Raw genomic sequence first — 24,144 nt, 5'->3', positions numbered from 1 at the left:
TTTTTGGCTTGCAGCCTGATTTCTCTGCGGAGACTCCTCTTAATGGCGTTACTTGCTCCCCTGAGCTGCCCTCATGGTCTTTCTCTTTGCAGTTAGCTGCTCTCTCTGGGCTCGGACAGCACAGCCAGTTCTCGGGACTATTCTAGTGCTTTTGGGGAAGCAAAACAAACCCTCCCACAACTGCACAGGAGTTCCCCTTACGCTCTCCCTTTCTTCCTCCTTCCCTTGCAGATGGGATACAGCCCGTTCTAGTGCCCGGGGCCTGCTATTCCTCTCTGTTAACACTTGGTCCATGCCAGACTGCCACCATTAGTTTCAAAGGCGCTAATAGCATGAAACTAATGTAACATAATGGTGAATCAGGCTGCATGGGTGTGTCTACACTGCAGTTAGATACCCGGGGCTGGCCTGTGCCAGCTGACTTGGGCTCGCGGGGCTTGGGCTGTTTAATTGCGATGTTGATGTTTGGGCTCGGGGCTGCGGCCTGAGCTCTGGGATCCTCCCACCTGGCAGGGGGCTAGGGCCCGGGCTCCAGGCTGAGCTCAAACATCCACACTGCAGCCCCTAAGGAGGCCTGAGCTTGAACCCCACGGGTTTTTAATTGCCGCAAGACATAGCCTATGGCATCCTATGGCGAAGGCAGGAGCTCGGACAACAGAAAGGCTTGTGTGGTTACAAATACAAGACAAATGCTGTACTGGTAACAATTATAGTGGGGCAACCTTTTTTATTCAAAAACCATTTTTCATTTTTTTTTTTTTGTTTTAAATCAAAAGCTTTCTCGAAAATTAGTTCTGTGAGCAAATGGGCTCCTGGGTTAGGTGATGGTTATAGCTGATCAGTCCCCCTGACGATGATGATGATTGTATATTTAGCAGTGCTTTGCTTTTGACTGTATAATATTCTCTAATGCCACCCTGCCAAGTTAAGCTCAGTCTGAAATTTCAGTTCGAGAAGAACACACTTTTAGAAAATCTAAAGCCAACAGAAATGTTTTGGAGGGAGGGATTAAATTCCAGTGAAAACCTTTGCCTTTAAAACTAATAGATCTTCCCCTGCAGTGGTTGAAGCCTCCATAGGGTGGGCAGCTCCTAGCACCTAGAAGTGAAGCTGACTGTGAACAAAAGAAAACGGACTTTTGTTGTCCAAGCTGAGAGAAAAGCTGACAGTAAAGAGCATTGTAGCAAGGTAACTTGCCCCCTGCACTGGAGAACCTGGCTAAGCCAACCTGATTACTGAATGAGCCCCACTTGTGAGGGAATCAGGCCATTCCCCTTCAAGAGCAGAAGGTGGCTGCAGTAGAGTGAGGGAGTGGCGGCGGCGGCTGCGGCTGCTTCTTGATTGAGTGGTGGTAAAGCCCTACTGGGGAAAAGAGAGGAAGTGACAAACCATAGAAAAAGCTGAGAGCAGAGAGGAAAACTCTCCAGGAAAGAAGGCCTGGGAGAGACCCTGACTAAAGCAGGGGAAAGATGGAGAAACTGCCCAGAGAAAACTACAGCTTAGGAGCAGGCCTAGCTGTTCGGTATAGGGCTCTGGGCCAGATTCCAGAGCAGAAGGAGGGGGGACCAGGTTCCCCTACTGGCCCTGAGGAAGGAGCTGAGGGTTGTGAGCCCAGCAGGGGGGCTACAGGCTGAGGAAGAGTCCGGGGTGGGGGAAGGATTTTTATTTGTGTTTTAAAGATATTTTGGGGACTCTTACTTTGGACATTTGTGGCCCTGGAAGGGGTGGATTTAAAGTGGTAATCTGGCCTGAGGGCTGAATTGTGGGAAGAGGAAGCATCAGTGTGACTGTTGCCAGCAAATGCGCTGCTCTGTATGCCTGACCAGGAGGAAGAACCTTGTGGTGAGTGGACTCTGCTATGATATTTAAAAATGCCCTCCTTTTGTAACGATTTAAAGATGTGTTAGCAAAGAAAGGTGTGTTTACAATGTGAATGATAAGCTCTTAGTGCCCTTCTGATGCTCTGCATGTTCCCCATGAAGTTCTTTATAGTATGCCACTTGGATAGATCCTCCGATGCCTATCCAGCCCTATTTCCTACTCAGCTCTAAGTAGTAGCATCTTAAGAAAAGGTGAGGAGAATATGTACTCTGAAGTTCCTCTTGCAGAATGCAAATATTTGTGCTCACAATTGGGTCTCCTACTGCACTCCTTTACTGAGGCAGAGCTCCCGGTGGAGCCAAAGGGAGTTCTGCCTCGGTAGCAACCTCAGGATTTGGCTCTGGGTGAGAGCTAAGTGATGGGGTTTTCCAAGAGTGTTGGAGCGTAGTCTATTGGAAGGATGGTAGCAATTAAGGCATCGGGCCCATAAACCAAAAAGCTAGAGTTTGTGTGACACCTAGGCTCATTCTACTCATACTCATCATGTCTTCATGGAGGTGAGCACTGGTATGTCTCGAATGTGTTTGCAAGTCAGTTTATGAGAGAGGGATTCCCCCCCTCCCCCTCAGGTATTTAGATCTTAGTGTAGGGACAGAAGTTTGTTCCCTTCAGACCACAGGGTTTTGTGCTGCACTTGGAGTCTATCAGTTCTTTGTGTTGTATGTGCAGTAAGTTATGCAGTAAGTTAATGGCCTGCAAGTATTAGGTGGGGTTGTCCCTGGCTATAATTGAATATTCAGAAGTGACTAGTATATCATACGTGATACTGTCGTCATGGCAAGAAGGCTTATATACCCTAAATACAATGGGCCAGATCCACTGAACAAGAGTTATGTCTGTTTACACCAGCTGAAGAGCTGGCCAAGTGTTGCCTAAAAAAATAATTTTTTATTGAAACGGCCTGTTTAGCTACCCATTGCTAATGGGTAAATCACCCTAGTGTACAGGTGCTGATTTGACCAGGCCATCTGGCCCTTTAGAGAAATGTAGCAGCCTTCTCAATTATTCATTAGTGCTACTGAGCAGGACAGTTGAGTTGTTAGCCTCTCCACACACACACACACACACCCTCCCCCCCATCAGTCAGGTTTTGCTGTAGAAATGCAGCGGAGATGCTGGCTTGCTAGAAAGGTTTTACTCCTCCCTGGAAGCAGCCCCACTTTCCCAGAGTGACACTGGCTCTTGCACTGACCCTGCTTCCTGTTACCCGGTGCTTCATTAGCTGCCTCCCAACTGGGCTTAAAAGAGAGCACCTGGGCTCACGAGAGAGACCTGGTGAGGGAGGATCGCCTTAAAGCTCAGACTGAGTCAGCTAGGAAAAGGGCATGTGAGAGCTGCCAGAGACCAGGGGGACTGTGGAAGGTCCAGAAGGAAGCAGAAGGTATTTCTTGGGGGAAGGCTGAAGGCAGGAGAGCAGCAATAGGGGTTGGCTGGCTGTCCTCCCCAAGCCAGAGGGCCAAGGCTAGAGACACTTGAAGGGAAGAGAGATGTCAGCAGGCAACGTCCTCGGCTGCCAAGCCAGAGGCAAAAACTGGGGTGGGCTGAAGATGGAGAAGCAAAGGAGGAGCTTACCCACTGAAAACTCCATGCTGGAGGGCGGGACCCAGGGGAACAGTGAAAGGGCTAGGGGGAGTGAGGGATGCTCCCCCGGTGAGGGTGATCTCCCAGCAGAGAGGCTGTGCAGGTTCCTGCTGGGAAGAACAGCATTGCACTCCATCTGGAAGGGCTGGGGTGGCTGTCCTGGTCAGGAGTGGCCCCTGCTGATCAAGGAGGAAAATGTTTTCCATGCCCAGCCCCCTATAAAGTTAAATTCTCCTGAATTATTGACCAAAAAAGTTATGGTTATGAGTATAGGGGAATGTTTTATTTTCTGACTTCTATGAATTCCAACCAGGTTAAAAAACGTGGTTTTGGGAGCTCCCTCGATGTCTGTGCTCTGTGGTAGAACTTCATTGACTCAAGGAGGGGAAAATCTATTGTGTACTTACTCAATGGGGAAATAAATTGTTCAGTGCACATCATAATGTTTAGAGAAGCCAATATATTGACAGAAGAACTACAGGTCTAATACAAAGCCCACTTAAGTCAATGGAGTATCTGGCATCCATTTCTCTTCTCCTTGGAGCCTATTCTCTAGAGCTGGGCAGAATTTTTTTTGAGAAATGGTTTATTCACCAAAAAAAAATAATGGAGTTTTGGGTTGGGTGAAACTATTGTCCTGAATCTGACGCACATTCATGGAATAGCTTCAGCCAAAAACACTTTTCAGGCTAGATTCACAAGAGGACTTAGGTGCCATTCACAAACTGGCGAAGGTACCATGGTGCAGGCCCCTAATAACCCCATGATTAAATAACACAACCCAGATTTGTGAGACTCAAATTCAAAGCCCCCCTCTGCCTGATTCAGTGCAGGGATTTGAATGTGGTCTCCCACACTGCAGGTAAGTGCCCTAACCACTAGACTACAGGGTTCTCCAGGGTGGGTCTTTCTCACTCTCTGCTGTTGAAGCTGTTCCACTTTGTACAAATACTTAAAGCATGGGCCAGCGGGTGTGGAGACAGAGAATGACTCAGTGTCCTGGTGGTTAGGACACACACGCAGGAGAGAGGACACGAGAGTTGCAGTCTCTGCTACAATGGCTATTTAATTTTACAAAGGGTAACAGCTTCTGCATTGTGGTAGGTGCAGTACAGAACAGAACAAAAAAATGGTCCCTGCCTCCCAAAATGTATGATCTAAGTTTGTTTTTTGTTTGTTTGTTTTTTTTTAAATTGATCCCATAATTTTCACTGTCTCCAGTCGAGCGCCCTGTGATGTGAATGAGGGACCTTCAGCACCATACACACAGACTGAGCATTAACAACTCCTGGCTTATTTTGCTGCCCTTCTGCTTTTCCCTGCAAGCTTTAAACTAATTTTGAATAGGTTTGGCTGCTTCCCCTATTTCCAGTACTTTTTCTATAACCTCATGGTCTCTGCGGAGTCCCCCTGTGGTTTATGAATTGGCTCTTTTTTTTTTTCTCCCCCAGAGAAGCTGTAGTCTGCTGTGCTTTAATTATAGAGTCTCTTAGGATTTCCCCCAGCTGCCTTCTGCACACACAGCCTTTCCCTCCCCCTGTACTTTGTTTTTCACATAATCAGGCAGCCATGGACTATTACACCGAGAAGCTATGTGCAGGCACCACAGTCATATGCTCACGGCACACAGTCACTGAAGCACTTAGCTAAGAACTTGTGACCTTTGACTACAATTACTGTTGAACTAAAAGGGAGAGCTGCTCGCTCAATTAGTCAAAGGAGCAGATATCCAGGTGGAGAGGTCAAATGTGCTCTTCAACAGCAGGCAGTAATACAAGTCGCCCAGGTTCTGATAGTTGGAACTCTTCTAAGTCCGGGGATGGATTCACCCCAGCTGGTGCTAGGAAGTACACTTTGCCTAACCTACTGCTAGTCTGGCCCCTAGTGCTCCAAGAAAGAATCCTCCATGAAGGAGGTCAGAGGGTGGTTCCACCGTGGTCCTCCCTTGGGGGCTAATCTAGGGAAAGCAGCTTTAGTTCATAACTGGTACTCCACAGAAGCCCTGCCAGTAGAGGCTGCGTAGGGTGCATTGCATCTCCTGGTTGACCTGGTCTTGTCCTCTGCTTTCGGGGCTTTAACTCTCTTGGAACTCCATCATGGTGGCTGCTGCAATCTCTCTGTTTGCCGTCACTCCTGGGGCCACTATGACCTGCTGTAAACTGGCAGTGGCTGGAATACACAGGGTGAAAATGGTCAAGGTGTGCATCATTGCAAATTGGATTGGCATTTGTCTGAATCTGCCAGATCGGGGTAGGGGGAATGACACCAAGAGGGGTTAAGAAACCAGAGGAATAAGACTTTAGTGCATCCTCCCAGAGGGACAGATCTTTCTCATTGGTTGGAATCAAAACTTCCCATTGAAACTGGCAAGGAGTTCTGCACACCAACCAATGGCATGCCCTGGCCCAGGACATGGCTTCCCCTTCTGGTGAATCCCCCACTGCTTAACAACACGCTCTGCCTTTCAGCTTCACCCCAGCGGCAAGGTGTATTTTCCCAGGAAACCCTGAATCTTCATATCTAAAACACAGCCTTATTTGCAGAGAGGGAGGAGGGTAGCTAGAGCTGTTGCGTAAAAGGGTGTCTTTGGATAGCATCCTTTTGAAATCTTCTGCTAACTCAGATGCTTGCATATGGTGGGCTGGAGATCCTAGTATTTATGCAATCTCATCTTAACATTCCATAGGGTGGTACCTCCAAGAGATGTTTAATGAATTTAAAAAAAAAAAAAAAGTTTTGAATATAAAGGTTATATTATCAACAACTGGTCGTTTGAAAGAACTAAATAGGATTATGAAGATTATCTTTCTTTAACAATGCCTTAAATTTTTATCTCCTTATCCTTTCCTCATTGCTTTCTCTCTCAAGACATTATGGTTTATTGTGTCTCCACTAGGTACCTTGCATGTGATTTACACACTGAATGGCTCTGCTTTCAGAGCCAGTTAATGATATAATATCCCCATTTATATTCAGAGCAGTCAACACTTTCTAGCTCTCGGAATAATAAAACCACCTGCATTTAATATACATGGAAAAATGAGAAGGCAAATAGCAGATATGACACAATCAGATAAGTGTAATCAGATAAAATATCACAATATTATAGCAGATCAGCATCTGGTAATGACTTGAATTTTAAAAGACTGACAAACAGCATGGCCTAAAGCAATCAGGCATACCTCATTCGGAGCTACTTATCCCAGATTTGATTGCTCTTCTCATATGTTTCTGGCAGATTAAACATTCAGGGTTTCTTAGTTTAACTCTTCTAGCACTGTCTCTCTCTAGTGGAAAAACACCAGCTTTCTACTTTTGCCTTCCACAGCAGAAAGCAATAAGAAACCGTAATGGAGAAATGAACTCAGCTCCCCTCAACTGTTGCAGTGAACAGAGCCAAGCTGTTAGCAATCTCTCTTGATGTGTACACAGCTGTAGAACACTTTGCATGCTCTGTCTTCACAATCACTACCAGGAGTTTAGCATCTAGCTCTTTGCCTGGTCATCCACACAATGTTTGAAACTTACAAATTTATCTCAGGCACACTGAGATCACTGCAGCAGGGACGCTTTTTTACTCTGTTCTACTAAGCAGAGGCCCTGATCCTAACTGGGGTCTCCTAAGCACTACCATAATACTAGTCAAACAGCAATACGTAACAGCATGCACTCTAGGCCAATTTGGAGCATTGCCTCTATCTTAGTTATTTCTATGTTTTCAGCAACAACAACAAGCCTGAGATTTTTACTCCACCTATTGTAGAATTCATTTAGAAAAATGTCTTTCCACCTCTTGTTTGAACGCAATGCTAGTTCTACCAGGAACTGAAGAAGCAGTGACTGCTGATTATGTACACTGGAATATTGCCGCAAGCTCCCTCATGTGTAAATTGGGTAATGCAAGCATCAGTGGTGTGTAGCTGCTCTAATCTCCTTTCCTTTTGGTTTGGCTTCCCAAGTGACACTGCTCCCGGAAAGCATCTCCCTCGCCTAACATCTCAGGATGGGGGGAGTTCATTCACTCCTAATTATTGTGCTTTAGCAATTGGACTTTGCATGCTGCAAATTGAAACACTGTGTCTCCTGAGTACATCAAGATCTACATGCTCACTCTTGAACTGAATCTGTTATGCAAGAGTTCTTTATATAATCATAGTACCTCTGTGTACGTTCGACCTGTGTGTGTACTGGAGCATCAGGCAAGTGCTGTGTATAGCTAAAGACACGCAACCATGCAGTATCCAAGGAGGGGAGAGAATGCATTTGAGCCATGGTGGGTGGTTTTTGTTTTTTTTTTAACTCAATTTGATCACATCTGTAATTCTAACTGTGGATTCACATCTGTTGCAGTCCCGTGCCCCCCCCCCCCCAAAAAAAAAAAAAAAAAAAAAGAGCTTGTTACAGAAAGTTGAATTTTACTAGTTGGACTCTTCCCCCTCCTCACCCCAGAATAACATACAAGCCAAAGTGGAGAGAGAGTCACCTGTTCTGCAGGGTGGGGCAATCAGCCAGAAAGGAGCAAAGAAAAGGAAAGAACGCATTAAAAACTGACCTAGCATTGGCTGTTGTCTGAGAATGAAGGCAGGCTTATTTTATCTAATCAAAGGGGAGAGTAGGCCCCTATGAGTCATTTCAGTTCAAATTCTACGTGTCTGATCATTAAATATTTTGGATACTTTGCATGTATGGAGAGCTTACATCTGAGGATCTTGGAATGCTTTATAAATGTAAACTCTTCAGAGTAGATGGAGCCTTTTTAGACAGCACTGAATGAGGGGTGGGAAGACAGCACATAACTACATCACTTCAGGAAGGAATTGTGACTCAGAACGGTACGCCCACGCTGTGGGGAGAAAGGTGTGTTCTTTCCTCGAGTTAGTGACCGTGTGGTAACATCCTAGTGACTATCAAGCAGCCTGTAACTCTTGCATGTGTTAGCAGATCGAGATAAACAGGGGAGCCTTGGGTTTAACCCAACCTGGTAATGCTACAGACTGCCTTGTCTTCACGAGGATTTTACCTCATTTGGTACTCTGTGTTATCTAATTCAAGGTAGGAACACATTGTTTTGTTAGTGAAGACAATGCCAGAGAGTGCCACAGTTCTTCTGCGGGTGCCCTCAAACTCCGGGGAGGGATGGGAAGGAAGTCAGCCTCAGACTCGCTGTTGTTTGCATTTGCGGGACACTTACATGGCAGGTGCAGTGTCCTACAGACTGAGTTGCCGGCATGTGGGTTCACTCTGGTGGAACAGTCTCCAAATTGCACAGTGCGGTTGAGATGCTAGGATGTTAGCAAAATAAAAACAGCCGGGCTAGTGATAAGTATTGTGCGGTGGCTGGAAAGGATCCTTCTTCTATGGACCCAGGGAAAGTTATTTTAATTTGCAAATGTTCCGTTTAACACCTACATCTCCTGTTGTGACTAAATGGAAATATTTTTATATTTTGTACCATTGATTAAAATAAAAACAAAGGTAAAATTACAGAAGGAAGCTTTAAAGGCAGAGCAAGCTTAGAAAGTGGGATTACACCCTGGTAGGTTATACCATATGAAATGAGTTTGCAGCCCTTGGTTCATACTTTCAGCCTGTACTTATGGTGGTTCAAATGTTTACAACTCCTGTGGTCTTGGAAATGTGTTGCTGGGTAGTGAACTTACAAAAGAAGACACAGCGCTGGTGTACAATAGCTTGTGTATCTCCCGTTGACATACTTACATTGATGTACTGCAGCATTTTACACAGCACTGCGTCAATGGGAGATGCTGTCCTGTTGATGCTGCCTTTCAGGGACATGGACTAATTGAGTCGACTGGAGAGTGCTTTCCCATCAACTGCTGAAATGGTTAAGAAAGATGCCAACAAACTGTAGTGTGTATGTGTGAGGGGTTTTTTTTTTTGTTTTTTAAATGTGGACATCTATTTTACTGTAATGGGACTGAAACCACCACTGGACAGCTGACAGCCTGATGGCCGCTGACCAGAAGATGTTTGAATAGATGATCTAGACGCAGTGGTTCTTAACCTTTCCAAACTACTGTACCCCTGAAGCCTGAGTCCCACCCCCACGGGACTGAGGCATGTAATTTAGTTTCATGGCGCCCCTGTGGCTCCAGGCAATTGCCTTTCTTGCCACTCCCAATACCAGCTCTGCACTTGCGACCCCTCTAAAACCCCAGGTTGAGAAACACTGATCTAGAGTTAAAAGGCTTGCTATAACATTACCAATCCCAGGAGCCATGCAGCTCTTCAGTGAAGTCTGACTCTCTGGCCATACAGGATTCCAGACCCGATCTTTCCCATCTCTGGGATGCCTCCACATCCTCTCCTCCTCCTACATGCCTCGTAAACCCAAGGATGCAGGGCAGCTGGGGGCATGTTTGCTGTGCTAGGATTTACCACAGCTAACTCTTTCCCCATGCTGGGATGAGTCCTAAAATGCCAGTCTGAAGCAGCTGTCTCTCCCTTTTGCACTAGGAGATCAGCAAAAGGGGGATTTTTAAAAAGGACTGAAGATCCTGCTCCCTCCCAGCATGAAAAACCTGTGCTAAAAAACCCCATGTGCCTATGCACTTCCTGGTTTTCTTACCAGAAAGAGACACAGCAGAAATAATCACATAAACTGTTCCTGCACTGACTGAAACCAATAAGTACAGGGAACTGCAAGATCACCAGTCTGGGACCCAGATGAAAGGGATTTAAAGCAGCTATGATAAATTACAAATAAAATAAATTTCTGGATGGTCTAAGAGTAAGAAGGTCACCTGTTAATTTTAATTTTTTTTAATTTCAAATGCAATCTGTTTTGATTATTTTATCAGTATTAGTAATATTAGCAACACCACATAGCATTTCCAAGATGCCTAACTCTAGATTATTAGTAACACTTAATCTATTTGGATTTTCCAACTATGTCCTTTAGCCAAAAAAAAAAAAAAAAAAAAAAAATTCAGCTATTAGTAGTCTCATTTTTCAGACATGCTGAGCATCCACATCTGCCACTAAATTTAATAGGAACAGAAAATCAAAACATAAATCTGGGACTTCCTTAGGAGACTAAGGGGGAAAAGTGAAATTAATGGGATTTGAGTGCCTAATTCCCTTAGGCTTCTTTGACAATCCCAGCCCCCATGCTTACATTAAACATAAACACTGTGTTAGTGATGCTTGTTCCGTATTGGGAATGATTCTCAATAAGAAAACTGTCCTCTCTGGAGATTCTGCACCCATATCATTTCCACTGTTTTGTTTTTCACTTTTAGCTTCAAATCTGGAATGTTATGCACACAAATGTGTGTGAAATTGAAGTGTTTCAGACTGAAGCTAGTAAATTAGATTTATCTATATCCCTTGGATAAATTGTTGCTCCCCGAGTGAGAGAGGAAGGTGAAGAAGAGCGAATTCGAGGGGAGAAGACAAAGGAGTAATGGCCATATGATGATTGTCACTCATCTGAAAGAGGGAGCAAGTGGTGGAAATGATCAGAGCCCCTTCCCCCCAGCCTTCCCCCTCCTTGCTTCTCAATTCACCATAAGGGAGACATTTCCTGATGTATTGCTTGAAAGGCTGCCATATCTCTTCATCATTTGGAGGGGAACTTTTTTTAATTTGGGTAGATAAGATCTCAGGCAGCCTGAAAGATATTTCAGCCTAAGAATGAAATATCAGAATGGGAAACTTGACATCTGAATGTCACAAGAGCAATCTTTCCACACACTCAAAAAAAAAAAAAAAAAAAAAAAAAAAAAATTGCTAAAGTGAAGCCGGGCCTTTCAGTATTCTGCTGTGTCTTCAAAGACAGAACTAGGAAAGCAATGCATAAAATAACAGTAGATATTATGCTTCCTCCTATACAGCCATATGCTGTATGACACTGGCAGATTGCAAAATGAGTATAGATTCCCATTGCTGCAAAAGCATGCCTTCCATTGCCATTGATGGAGTTAAACATGCTTGCTGAGGGTGGGGGAAGCATCTTCCTATGCTATTGAGTTCTGAGTTACTGTAGATATTTTGTAACAGAGGTGTGACTAAATCAGTTTCAAGAAATCTGATACCATGGTGATGGGTGCCAGTGTAGTGGGGTAGCTAAGATAATGGGTAGTTTTGTACCTCTGCTGAACTCAATGACTAGTTTTTGTTAGGAATGCCTGCCTGAGATACAGCCTAGAGAGCTCTATGGAATATACATTAATCTCTCTCTCTGATTGCTGAATAACTCGGAAAAAAAATCCACATGAAAACTATTTTTCAGTTAATGGGAAAAGCCCTGGCATTTCAAAGGAGTTCAGAGTTTGTTGAAAAAGCCTTAAAATATCTCTTATGACTTTTGTATGGAAAATATCTTTTGGAAAGTAGCTAACTAGGATGAATAATGAGAGCTACAATTAACATATTTTACAAATACATCAATATTATGGCTCAGCATGTCCTTGTTCTTGTTCAAAATTAGTAATGACAGATACTAAGACCCTATTAATATCTTAATAAGCTGATAGGCACAGCCAAGCATGCAGCAAAGAATGTTCTAAATCAGAAGTCAGGTTTATAAACCTTATTGGGGGCGATCCGGGGAGAATGAGATGTGTATGGAGAAAGAACATACGGGTCCAAGTCAAAGCCCTAGATCTTAATTCTCTCCCTAACACTTCAGATGTCTGAGAATCCAGTTCCAAAACTCACATCGGGCTTCTCTCTATAAAATACATGGAACCAAAGCCGTGGATCCAAACACTCCTAAACTTGGTTGCCTAGGAAGAGTTTGAAATCCAGGTCCCAATTTTGTGACTTAGGCAGTGCTTAATTTGTAATGAAAGAGGTGTGCAAGCAATTAGCTGCCAAGAAATTTTTTTACACTCAAAACTGTTGCAGGAAGCCCAGAGGTGCCGGGGCGATGAACTGCCAAGCCTAGAGGTGCCGAGGCTCAGCCCTGGTAAGTCCTAGCGTAAATTAAGCACTACCATACATCTGGCTTCCCCTTCTCCTATGTTTGTGACATTTGGAGATACTAGTGTATTTCACTTGCTCCTCTGCACCTTCTTTTGCCTATGTTCTAGACTCATGTTGGAATGGAGAGCTGGGAAAATACTACAAACATTTACAAAAACATTCATTCTAATTTTGAACACCTTTGCTTTGACTGTACTTGTCTCTATGGCATTCACCTTCTGCAAAATACTTCAGAGAACCAAAAATGTTCACCGACATGGAGGCGTTTCAAGGAATTCTGGATAATATTTGTGGAGGACGAATCTTGAAATCATCATTGTGAATATTTGTGCCAAAACCTGATTCAGAGAGTTATGCTTCTTCAGTTAGGGAAGAGAAACATGCCCCATGAGCTATGAGTCTAATGAAAACTGACAATCAGAGCCTGAATTTTCAATATAAAATGCCCACGATTAGCTGCTTGTGAAGGATGTAAAGGTTGAAACTTACTTGCGAAAACATTTTTGCAGAAACTTTGAATAACAAAGGATTTGAAAAAAAAAGCATAAAGATAATTCAGGAACAAAAGAGGCAAAATTAATTATTCACCGTGTTCATTCTTAGCTCTGTTGAGACACTATCACTCAGACTTGAAGGGGCTGGGTCATGACTGGCCTTAAGAATGAAACACTTGCTGTACCTACTGTGTGTATTTTCTAACCCCTGTATGTTAGTGGTTTCAAAGATTGACGTTTCCATGCCGGATTAACAAAAATATATAATGAATCTCAGAAAACTGAGATGTTAGATACAGCATGTTTCATTGAGCTGTTGTATTTTGAGGGCCATTCTTTTAAAGCAATTTTAACATCTCTAATATGCAAATGGAGCAGTTAGCCTAGATGGATGCAGATATTTTGCTTGTGGGCTATCCTTAGAGTTTTGGAGCACTCTAAGAGACCACATTTTAGGCTGCCATAACATTTTAAACTGGGTGCCCAAAAATGGGCATCCAAAATCAGAGGCTGATTTTGAAAATTTGGTCCATTGGGTTTTTCCATTAAGGCTATGTTTACACTGACGGTGGCAAAGTCGCCGCCATCAGATCGACTTATCTGGATCAGTGGAGACCCGCTCAGTCGATCCAGAAGTCGACATTATTAATCCACCCCCACAAGTGGTATTGCACTGCGTCAACAGGAACGCGGTTCCTGTCAGCGCAGTGCAGTGAAGATAGCGTGCAGAAGAGAAGCACAGCAGTCGATGGGAGTTATGCAAGTTCTTTGCATACTTTGCGTAACTCCCGTCGATTGCCGCCGAATCGCAGCGGTAAGTGTAAACCAAGCCTAAGACCGCTGTTCTGGATCAAGAGTTCATGACAGTGATGTTGATCTGCACGTGTATAGATTGGTTTGATGTAACCCACATGGGCACTTAACTCCCAACAATGTATTGCCTTAGTTTATCATTTTAAATTTGCATCCAAATAGTGGAGCAGAATGTGACACAGGGCAGAGCAGATTAAGTAGCCACAAAAACTCAGTCCAAAAAAAAAAGAGAACAGTAATTAGTGTTCAGGGCAAGAGTTTTCTATTATGCTATGTGTGGACACCTGTCCAAAAACCACCATCACAGCTGGTGTTAACTACCACTTATGTTGTCAATCTCTGCAGAGAAGCTAAGGATCGAGGATCCTGGAGACTGAATTGCCCCTTCTCTCTTAGAGTAGCCCAACCAGTTCAATGTTTCCTTACGCTGTCTGGGGAAGCTTGCACTGTCCTTGCTTGTTCACAAAGAAAGGGCTCAGTACGGAGGGCAGGCCTATATGGGATTGAACTCTTGCTGAAAGGTCTAGAACCTTCTTTACTTCCATTGACTTTAACACTTGCTCCAAGCCTCACAGGTTCAAACCCTTCGTTTGCAGAGGCCCACTCCTGTTCTCAGTGTAGCCAAGGGCCTGTCTGATTTCAGTGGAGTTGCTGCTAATTTGCACTTAGAGGAAAATGAAGCCCAGACTTTTGCCAGTGAATTCAGTGGAGGCAAGACGGGGGCTTCGATTGTGTCAAGCTGGCAACTTCAGCCACTGCTAAGAGCCAGATTTACAGAAAAACTCAGCTGTCATTTAGGCACCAAAATAAATGATCAGCTTTCCAAAAGGGCTCAGGATGGTGGTGGCTGAGCACATTCAAAACTTTGCCCATAAATGTCATAATGGGAGTTGCTGGCAGATGAGCACTCTTGCCCTGGTTTCTGGGTACAGACTATCTAGAAAAATCTGGCTCGAGTTTTGCAAGCACTTTTTTAAATAGTTGTTGACAGCTCTTCCTTTTAAAACTCCAGCCATTTAAACTCTCAGATGCAGTTTTTGAAACGTAGCTGGGAAAGGTGCGGGTGGGGGGGAGCTTTTCATGAAAAAGAAAAAATGGAAAATATGAACAATGAATCAAATATACTCAACAGACTAATCTATTACTTGCATATAACAAGAACAACATGACTGAATTTTAATCATTTTTATTAAAAGAGATTCTGCACAGCTAAAAAAAATTAAGTATCTTAATATTAAAAATGCTTTGGGACCTGATATGTAATCTCTTAATTGAAGGGGGGAAAAAACCAAGAGAGATGTGCATTTTTCTTCCTTAAAATTTCAAGATAAATGGAGATCAAGCAAGCAGTCAGATAAATCACAGTCCTGAACGGGTTTCCAAATAAAGTCTATTATTAATTAAATGCAAAGGGTTTGTTTTTTGTTTCTGATGGAGTTTGAAGAGGAAGGCTGGGGCTAAAGAGGAGCCTAACTCTTGTTCTGTGTTGAATAACATAAAATGGTCTGGTTTGTCATTAGTGGTTTGTTGTTCCATAAGGAAAAATGTGTTCATTAGTTGGCATTAGCAGCCTACTCTCATTGTGGAGCTGGCTTGCATGGTGAGTTCTGTCATTTAAAAAACAAAACAAAAAACAAGCGATCAAGTTCAACCCAGGGCCTCGTCCAGAGTTCACTGCAGTCTGTTTTGAATCAAGCCCTCTGAGTTTGGTTCCCTCACTTGGAATGATTCTAATTCCAATGAAGATATCTTCATCTTGAGCCATAACCACATACACTTCCTGGCCAGGTACTTCATGGCAATACGCCAAGACCTACTTGCCTTACTTTACATATGAGTACTCCCATTGACTGCGTTAATGCTGGCTAAGTACTTAGCCTCGCTGTGTGCATTTGCTGGTTGGGATGAACAACTGTATTGTCTTGCACCTTTGAAGGGCTGATTTATTTCTTCCTCACAAAACGCAGCCCTGACTGAAGCCAGCTTAAACGGGAGAAAGGCCACGGGATGCTGCATGGATTTGATGCCATGCCATGCCCTGCCTACACTTCCTTTGTAGACCAATGAATGTTTTTATTTTTAAAAGTTTAAAAGGTTAGTCCTTGTTGCAAAGATTATCTTCTGAAGGTAACTGCAGCATGTTATGGAGCCCCTGTTTGACCAGTTGGTACACAGTGCCATCCTTGCAAGCAACAGCTGGTCCTTGGTTATTTTCAGCCAAATCCCTTCCAACATGCAACATTGCCCTCATGGAGTCTATGGCAAGTTTGATCTTTGCACCCAGATAATTTTTAAAAGGGGTTAATGAAAGCCTCTGAAAATGTTCTTCAAGCATGAGAACACCTTTTTTGGGGGGGGCAGGCTAGGACAACTAATAGAAAGATGGTCCAATTGTTAGGGTACAAGCATGGGACTTGGGAGAGCGAAGTTCAATTCTCTGCTCTCTTTCAGGCTTTCAGGTGGGACCTCAGACAAAATTTTGAAAGGTATTTATGTGTTTTGCCCAACACTGACTTTCAAGCACTGAAGCTTTATGGCTGGAAGTTGAAGCTGTTGTTATTGAAGGAACAATTTACCAAGGGTTGTGGTACATTCTTCATTCCTGGTAATTCTTAGATCACCACTGGATGTTAATTTTTTTTTTTTTTTTAAATCTTGCAGCAATTCTATGGTTTGTGTCATACAAAAGAAGGTCACACTAGATGATAACATGGTTCCTTCTGGCCTTGGAGCTTATGAAGTCCAATATTGTCTCATGGCATTTTTCCAAATTTTTAGAATTGTTCACATTTGAGCTAAGAACTAGCCTGAGAAACTTCCAACTGGTGTCTGTGTGAAAAGTGATTAAAACCTGAAAACTGTGTCGGAGGATGAAATTGTCTCTAACTGTAACTGTGGTGCTGCAGTACCATAGTTAATCTGTCCTTTATAGCCTGACCTCGAACTATTGGCCTAAAATGCTTCCAGCAAACTTTAACATGTTCTCTTCTTTACCTGGCTTCCGGTGATGAAATGCTTGTGTGAAAACCGTAATCTTGTAAAGAAAGGAGAAAATGAAAAGGTGACCCTCTCCTCTTTTGGTAGTTTGCTCAGATTTTATTAATGATATCGCTTTGTGGGAAAAACCCGGTGGACTCTACTTTCATGTCCTCTGCTATCGTGCACACTCTGGGAGTCAAATTCTACTGTTACCAGTGTGAATTGGGAGTAATCCCATTGACACAGTGGAGTTACTTCCATTTTATGCTGGTGTAATTGAGAGCAGAATTTGGCCTTGCGTCTTTAAATCAAGATGAGGAAAATCAATTTAATTACTTGAAGAATCATGTGGAGATGGCCACTAAACTCCGTGGCACTGGAGTCTTAATGAATGATCCAAAGAACTAGAGGATCAAGGAAACTTTTTCTTGCACACACTGCTTTGCACAGTGTTGAAAATTCTTAGTTATTGTGACCTTGCCATTAAAAGTGCTGTGTTCTGTTACAGTGCAGGAGCGAGCTTTGTTTGCGGTTCTCCTCTGGGGATTGTGAATAGAAACATTTCTATTGGAACTTAGAATCATAGAGGTTTAAAAATGGAAAGACCTTTTGGATCCAGTTGCCAGAGGCGGCCTTTGGTTTTTGCAGGTGCACTTATGCATCTGCAGTTCAAAGCAGAAGCAAACATTAGCATGTCTAAATATTACGGTATTAGTTATCTATCCATTTGCCCAAAGGGTAGCTAGGTCTGCATACTGATATTAACATCTGCAAATTATGAGTGCAAAACCAAAATTGTTCAATTTTTAGGTGCAAAATTATACCCTCAAAAATGAAGGCCATGTTTAGGCCTGGTTGGAAATTAGGCTTGTTAGGCCATCTAGTGCAACCATCTGCCAATGTAGGAGTTTTCTGTGCTACACGTTTTCTAGTGCTGTGCTAAGTGCAGTTTTAAGTGCTACAAATGGTGCACTTTGGGAGACTGTTCCATTGTCTAACATAGCACTTCCCAAGCTTATGAAAGTTGAGCTCCCTTTCAGATAAATTGGAGCCCTCCCCGCCCAACTTCACCATTTGTTGTAAAGGCCTAACTGTCTTTTTATATAATGTATAGGTTTACCATGCTTCACATTTAAAAATGCTGGTCTAACAGGTCTCTCTGGGGCATGGATTGTCTTTTTGTTCTGTTTGTACAGTACCTAGCACAATGCAGTTCTGGTCCATGACGGGGGTTCTAGGCACTACCATAATACCGTAAATAATCTTGTCAGCAAGATTTAGCAAAAATTGTTAGAAGCAGTAATAGGTAGAAGTTATTTAACTATTCCCTCTGTGCTGCCCTCCAAATGTCTTCTCCATCCTTGGTACTTATACTTTTCAAATATTTGTAGAGGTCTAGGCATAATGTATTAAAATCTTTCCACTCCATTCAATCCCCCTTAATCAATAGTGCTGCTGCCCTTTGAATTCCTCTAACTTGCTTATATTTTAAAGCACTGAGGTGGTAAGATCCAAATGCACTATTCATGTGCTCTCTCTTCAAAGTTGTATAGGGCTAGGTTGTACAACATACTGATGAGTTAGTACTCATGTGAGTGGCAACAGCAGAGCTACTGGACCATAGTGTAACATACTGGTCCCATTTAGAACACTTAAAGAAAAAAGATCACCTTCCACACTGCCTTGATCCAGAAGCTAGCAGTAACCTTCTGGGGAACAGAGGCAAATATGATACAAACCTCAGTCCAGGCACTGGTATTCGCTGCAGCTGATTGGGGCAGAAGTCGGTGTATACAGCTCCCCCAAAACTTCATGATGCCATCACCCTTAAAACTGCAGTGAGGATGACACAGGAAAACAATCTGCTGCATGCAAGGCTGACAATGGTTCGAATAGGTGCAAATAAGCAATGCACACTCCAACCAGAAGAACCGCCCATCTACAGAAGAATTCACCTATACGTGCAGTTCCTGCTGACTTCCTATGATTGACTTCGTGACATCCTTGTGTGGCAGCTGTTCATGCATTCATTTCCAGTGTCAGTCTGGGGTGAACAATGGCATATCAGGGCCAACAGCTATGTCCTTGCTGAGTGGGAACAACTCTGGGACAGAGAGATGCGTGTTGATGAACATCAGAAGCCCTAATTTACACACACCTGTTTGCAACCTGGGATACATATCCTGGACTAGGCTTAACAGGCATCTCACCGGAATAGCCAGAATGGCTGCCACAACAGAGAAATTTGGCTTAGCCCAATCTTTGGAGAACTGTGCAATACAGACACTAAATGATGGTGGAGGAGTGCACAATGAGACTGAAGGATAGACTGTAACACCTTACTACCCTTGATGTTCAGCCATCTCACTGCTGCATCAATCTAGATATCAACCTCATAGACTCTAAGGTCAGAAGGGACCAATATGATTATCTAGACTGACCTCCTGCGCAACGCAGGCCACAGAACTTCACCCATCCACTCCTGTAATAGACCCCTAACCTATGACTGAGTTATTAAAGTCCTCATGGTTTAAAGACTTTAAGGTACAGAGAATCCACCAGCAAGTGAGCCATGCCCCATGCTACAGAGGAAGGTAAAAAAGGTGAAAACCCCCCAGAGTCTTTGCCAATCTGCCCTGGAGGAAAATTCCCTCCTGACCCCAAATATAGCAATCAGTTAAACCCTGAGCATGTGGGCAAGACTCACCAGCCAGACACCCAAGAAAGTATTCTCTGTAATAACTCAGAACCCACCTCATCAAACGTGCCATCACAAGCCATTGGCATATCTACCACCAGTAGTCAAAGATCAGTCAATTGCCAAACTAGGCTGTCCCATCATACCATCCCCTCCATAAATGTATCAAGCTCAGTTTTGAAGCCAGTGAGGTTTTTTTACCCCCACTGCTCCCCTTGGAAGGCTATTCCAGAACTTCACTCCTCTGACGGTTAGCAACCTGCATCTAATTTCAAGTCCTTCCTGATAGCCAGTTTATGTCCATTAGTTCTTGCACCCACCTGTGACGCATGGTAGAGGAGACGAGCTCACAAGTGGTCCCACTGAAGTTGGAACTATTCAGGTGACCAATTGGTCACCATTGTAAGTAGAAGTTCACAATGTGGTCCAGGGAGGTGTCAATCATCTCCCTGCTCTGATACCTGTGTCTCCAGCCCACTTTTTTTGTCCCAAATCACCTGCTAACTGGTCTTTAATTTGATGTTTGCTCTAGATCAGTCCCTTCCATTCAGTTCTTTAAGAGCTAGATTCTGCAATCCTTACTCTGTGTGAGTAATACCACACTTCATGAGTAGCCCTATTGCTTTAAATGGGGTTGTTCACACAGTAAGGTACTAATAATAAGGGGGGCAGTACCTGGCCCTAGAAGAATACCTACATGCTGGATTAATTTTTCCATAGCTGTGTCATGCACTTTTCCAACTTGATGTAATTCTGTTATTTCTTGCTCCAAGGGCTAAATCTTGAGCTCTCTATTCAGTTTGACCCACTCCTTACCAAGACTGAATATAAACCATAGGCCAGATTCTTTTGCCCTCACCCACACGGAATAGTATCTTACTCCATAAGTCATCCCATTGAAATCAATGGAACCTCTTGTGGAGTGAAGCACTTCTGTGGAGGGGACGGGGAGATAGGGGAGGGATTAAGATGATTAATAATAAAGATGCTTTAGCATTAGATGGTTGTATGGGATAACTTGCTTTTTCCTTGCTTTTATATAAATGGACCACCACTTTAGCTGGTGTAAATTGGCACAGATGTATTGATTTGAATGGAGTTAAGCCTTTCACACTTGCTGAGGTGCTGGTCCTTTTGTTTTTTAGAAGCTCTTTGGATCAAATGAAGTTGATGATCAGCAGTCCCTTGAGCCAGTCCTTTATATAAACCATGGTGAAACATGATGGTATTCATGCTGCCTGCTGTAAAGCTTTCCGTGGGATTTTAGCTGTTAAATGCAGTCGCTCTGATCCTGTTTTGGCCATTATTTGTATCTTTTCATTCCAGGTGACAGAATCATTTTTTAAAAGTACATGCCATGTGAGCTGGTTGAGTGGGGAACTGTGAAAGCCCTTAATAAATTATAGGTAGATTTATAGGTTCTGCTCAGGGCCATGGTAGCAGGGATGAATTGAAAGGACATGTGCAATTCTCCTTCAGAGAGAAGAACTCCTTTGGCTTTATGTAATTTAAAAAGGGGGGAGAGGTGTCTGAAGGAAAAAAAAGTCAGGAGTTGGGTCCATTTCAATTCCAGTCCAATTTCAAGGTGATAGCTCTGTACCTGCATTACAGTTTGTTTTCCCCCCTTCATGTTATATGAAGGCTTTTAACAAATTGAAGTATCAGAAGGGGGTGTGTGTGTGTGTGTGTGTGTGTGTGTGTGTGTGTGTGTGTGTGTGTGTGTGTGTGTGTGTGTGTGTGTGTGTGTGTGTGTGTGTGTGTGTGTGTGTGTGTGTGTGTTGGGGGTGGTGGTACCTGATCCAAAACTTATTGATGTCAATGGAAACACTCCAATGAATTCAATGGGCTTTGCGTAGTTTGGGTTTGATCCTCTCTCACAGAAGAGTAAATTCTATAGGTTTCAGAAAATGTTGTATCTGAACTACTGGTGCACTAAGAGTTAGCATCCTGGCCCTTTTGCTCATCCTGCTCCTGCAATGGATCAAATGTGGAGGGACAGAAAAAATATTCATTGCTAGTGCAACGGTTGTTACAAGTGCATGTTTAGGCTGAGTTAAGCTGAGCCTAACTACCAGAACGTGTGTGTGTGTGTGTGTGTGTGTGTGTGTGTGTGTGTGTGTGTGTGTGTGTGTGTGTGTGTGTGTGTGTGTGTGTGTGTGTGTGAGGAAATGCAACACATAAGCACAGTAATACCAACAATCAACGCTAGCATTAAGCCTTGATGTGCCTCTGTCGGATACATCCTCTGAGTTCTGAAATGGCAGAACAGCTGTTCAGCCCCAGTCTCACAGCTGATGTGTTGGGTGAACATGCAGGCAGAGTGATTCTGTGCATGGCACAGCACCCAAAACATGGCTCCTCCAACATCACAGTCCCTGTTTACTCCATGCTAGTGTTTTGGCTCAGTTGCTGACATTGAAGGGTGTGTGCTAGTCTATGAGTAACTCAAGTGAGTGAATAGAAGCACCACAGGGCTAAAAGCTTCCATCAGTAAGGACTCTTAGTCCTTTCCCTGCTATCAAAATAACCTGATATCCTGGCTTCAGTGTGAACTGCTGGCATTTAAAGAAATCGTCTGTCTGTCTGACCTTAGGAAGACGTTGACGTGTCCTAGGTCTGCTGCCTGGTGAGATGCAGGAGGTCAAAGGGTGGTGGGTTCTAATTCCCAAGTCCTAAAGGAGGACAGTGAAAGGAACCCTAGAATCATAGATGACTAGGGTTGGAAAGGATCTCAGGCAGTCATCTTGTCCAACCACCTGCTCAAAGCAGGACCAAACCCAAAATAAATCATCCCAGCCAGGGTTTTAAGCTGGGCCTTAAAAACCTCTAGTAATGGAAATTCCACCACCTCCCTAGGTAACCCATTCCAGAGCTTCACCATCCTCCTAGTGAAAAAGTGTTTCCTAATATCCAACCTAGACCTCCCCCACTGCAGCTTGAGACCATTGCTCCTTGTTCTGTCATCTGCCACCATTGAAAACAGCCTTGCTCCTTCCTCTTTTTGGAATCCCCTTTCAGGTAGTTGAAGGCTGCTATCAAATCCCCCCTCACTCTTTTCTTCTGAAGACTAAACAAGCCTAGTTCCCTCAGCCTCTCCTCATAAGTCATGTACTCCATGTAATAATTTTTGTTGCCCTTGGCTGGACTCTTTCCAATTTCTCCACATCCTTTATATAGTGAGGGGCCCAAAACTGGACACAATACTCCAGTTGTGGCCTCACCAGTGCCAAATAGAGGGGAATAATCACTTCCCTCAATCTGCTGGCAATGCTCCTAGTTATGCAGCCCAATATGCCGTCAGCCTTCTTGGCAATAAGAGCACACTGTTGACTCATATCCAGCTTCTTGTCCACGGGAACCTCCAGGTCCTTTTCTTTAGAACTGCTGCTTAGCTAATTGGTCCAGTTGGCAGCGGTGTATGGAATTCTTCCTTCCTAAGAGCAGGACTCTGCATTTGTCCTTGTTGAACCTCATCAGATTTCTTTTGACCCAATCCTCCAATTTCTCTAGGTTACACTGTATCCTATTGCTAGCCTCCAGCATAGCTACCACTCCCCCCAGCTTAGTATCATCTGTGAACTTGCTGAGGGTGCAATCCACCCATCATCCAGATCATTAAAGAAGATGTTGAACAAAACCGGCCCCATGACAGACCCTTGGGGAACTTCGCTTGATACTGACTGCCAACTAGACATCAAGCCATTGATCACCACCCATTGAGTCTGATGATCTAGCCAGTTTTCTGTCCACCTTATGGTCCATTCATCCAGTCCATACTTCTGTAACTTGCTGGCAAGAATACTGTAGGAGACCATATCAAAAACTTTGCTAAAATCAAGGTATATCATGTCACTTTCCCCACCTCCACCGAGCCAGTCATCTCATCATAGAAGGCAATCAGAATGCATAAGGTTGTATGCTTTTGGGGGCAGGAACTGCCTTTGTATTTTATGTCCACATGGTGCTTGGCACAGTGGAGCACTGCTCGGTTTGAGGCTGTTGGTGTTCCTGTAATACAAATATCAATGATAAGGAAAGAGCAAAGCTGCATATCACTGTGGGGAGGGTCAGTGATAATTGTAAGATGTGTTACGGAGTGGGGGGGGGCAATTGACTGTCCTGAAGTTGTATTAAGTTTGCTAAAACACTTTCTTTTGAAACCATCTTTGCTCTGAATGTCCTAGCTGAAATCCATGCAGAGGTCACCAGTGAGCGGTGGGAAATGCTGATATTCCCTCTACAAAACATCTCTCAAATTGACCATTAATGGAAAATGTATTTTGCACCATAGAGCAAATTGCATTGCATTAGAATGCTGTGCTTTAACTGGAGTAGTGAATTAGATGAGAGATAATCTGGGGTGCATTTCCTACTGGGTATAATACCCAATTTATTTTCATTTACGTTAATTTCTTTACATGAGTGACTACAAGATGCATTAAACTGTTAAATACTGACAATTCCCGCTTGCTAGATGCAAAAATAGAAATGTTTAATGAATATATATATTAAAAACTCCACTGACATGGATAATATTGGTATGCAAAATAGCCACGCCACTGGATTTTGTAGGGCACTGAAAATGTTATAGGGTCCTCTTGGAATGGCAAAACAAATACATTTAAACAGGACTTAATAGGGTGATATGATCATGACACCATGAGTGAAATACTAGAAATGAAAACCTACATCTGGGTAGGCTTATCATGGGACTGAAAGAGGAAAAAGCAGCCCCTTCTTTTTCATCTC

General features: G+C 43.5%; 1 long non-coding RNA gene across 1 annotated transcript in view; it reads left to right on the top strand.

The window, feature by feature from the left end:
* The first annotated feature begins 1,374 nt into the window (after window positions 1-1,374).
* The window catches only part of LOC137156545 (uncharacterized), a 132,325-nt gene continuing 109,555 nt past the window's right edge, over window positions 1,375-24,144 (top strand). Inside the window, exon 1 of the long non-coding RNA XR_010920792.1 lies at window positions 1,375-1,842. This is a non-coding gene — a long non-coding RNA (uncharacterized lncRNA). The remainder of the gene's footprint in view (window positions 1,843-24,144) is intronic.

This window comes from Emydura macquarii, unplaced genomic scaffold (genome assembly GCF_026122565.2).
Source record: "Emydura macquarii macquarii isolate MOO-44397 ecotype Brisbane River unplaced genomic scaffold, CSIRO-AGI_Emac_v2 contig_1451, whole genome shotgun sequence".
Classification (NCBI taxonomy): Eukaryota; Metazoa; Chordata; order Testudines; family Chelidae; genus Emydura; species Emydura macquarii.
Note: the sequence above shows the minus strand (reverse complement) of the source record. Positions and strands in the feature narration are given on the sequence as shown.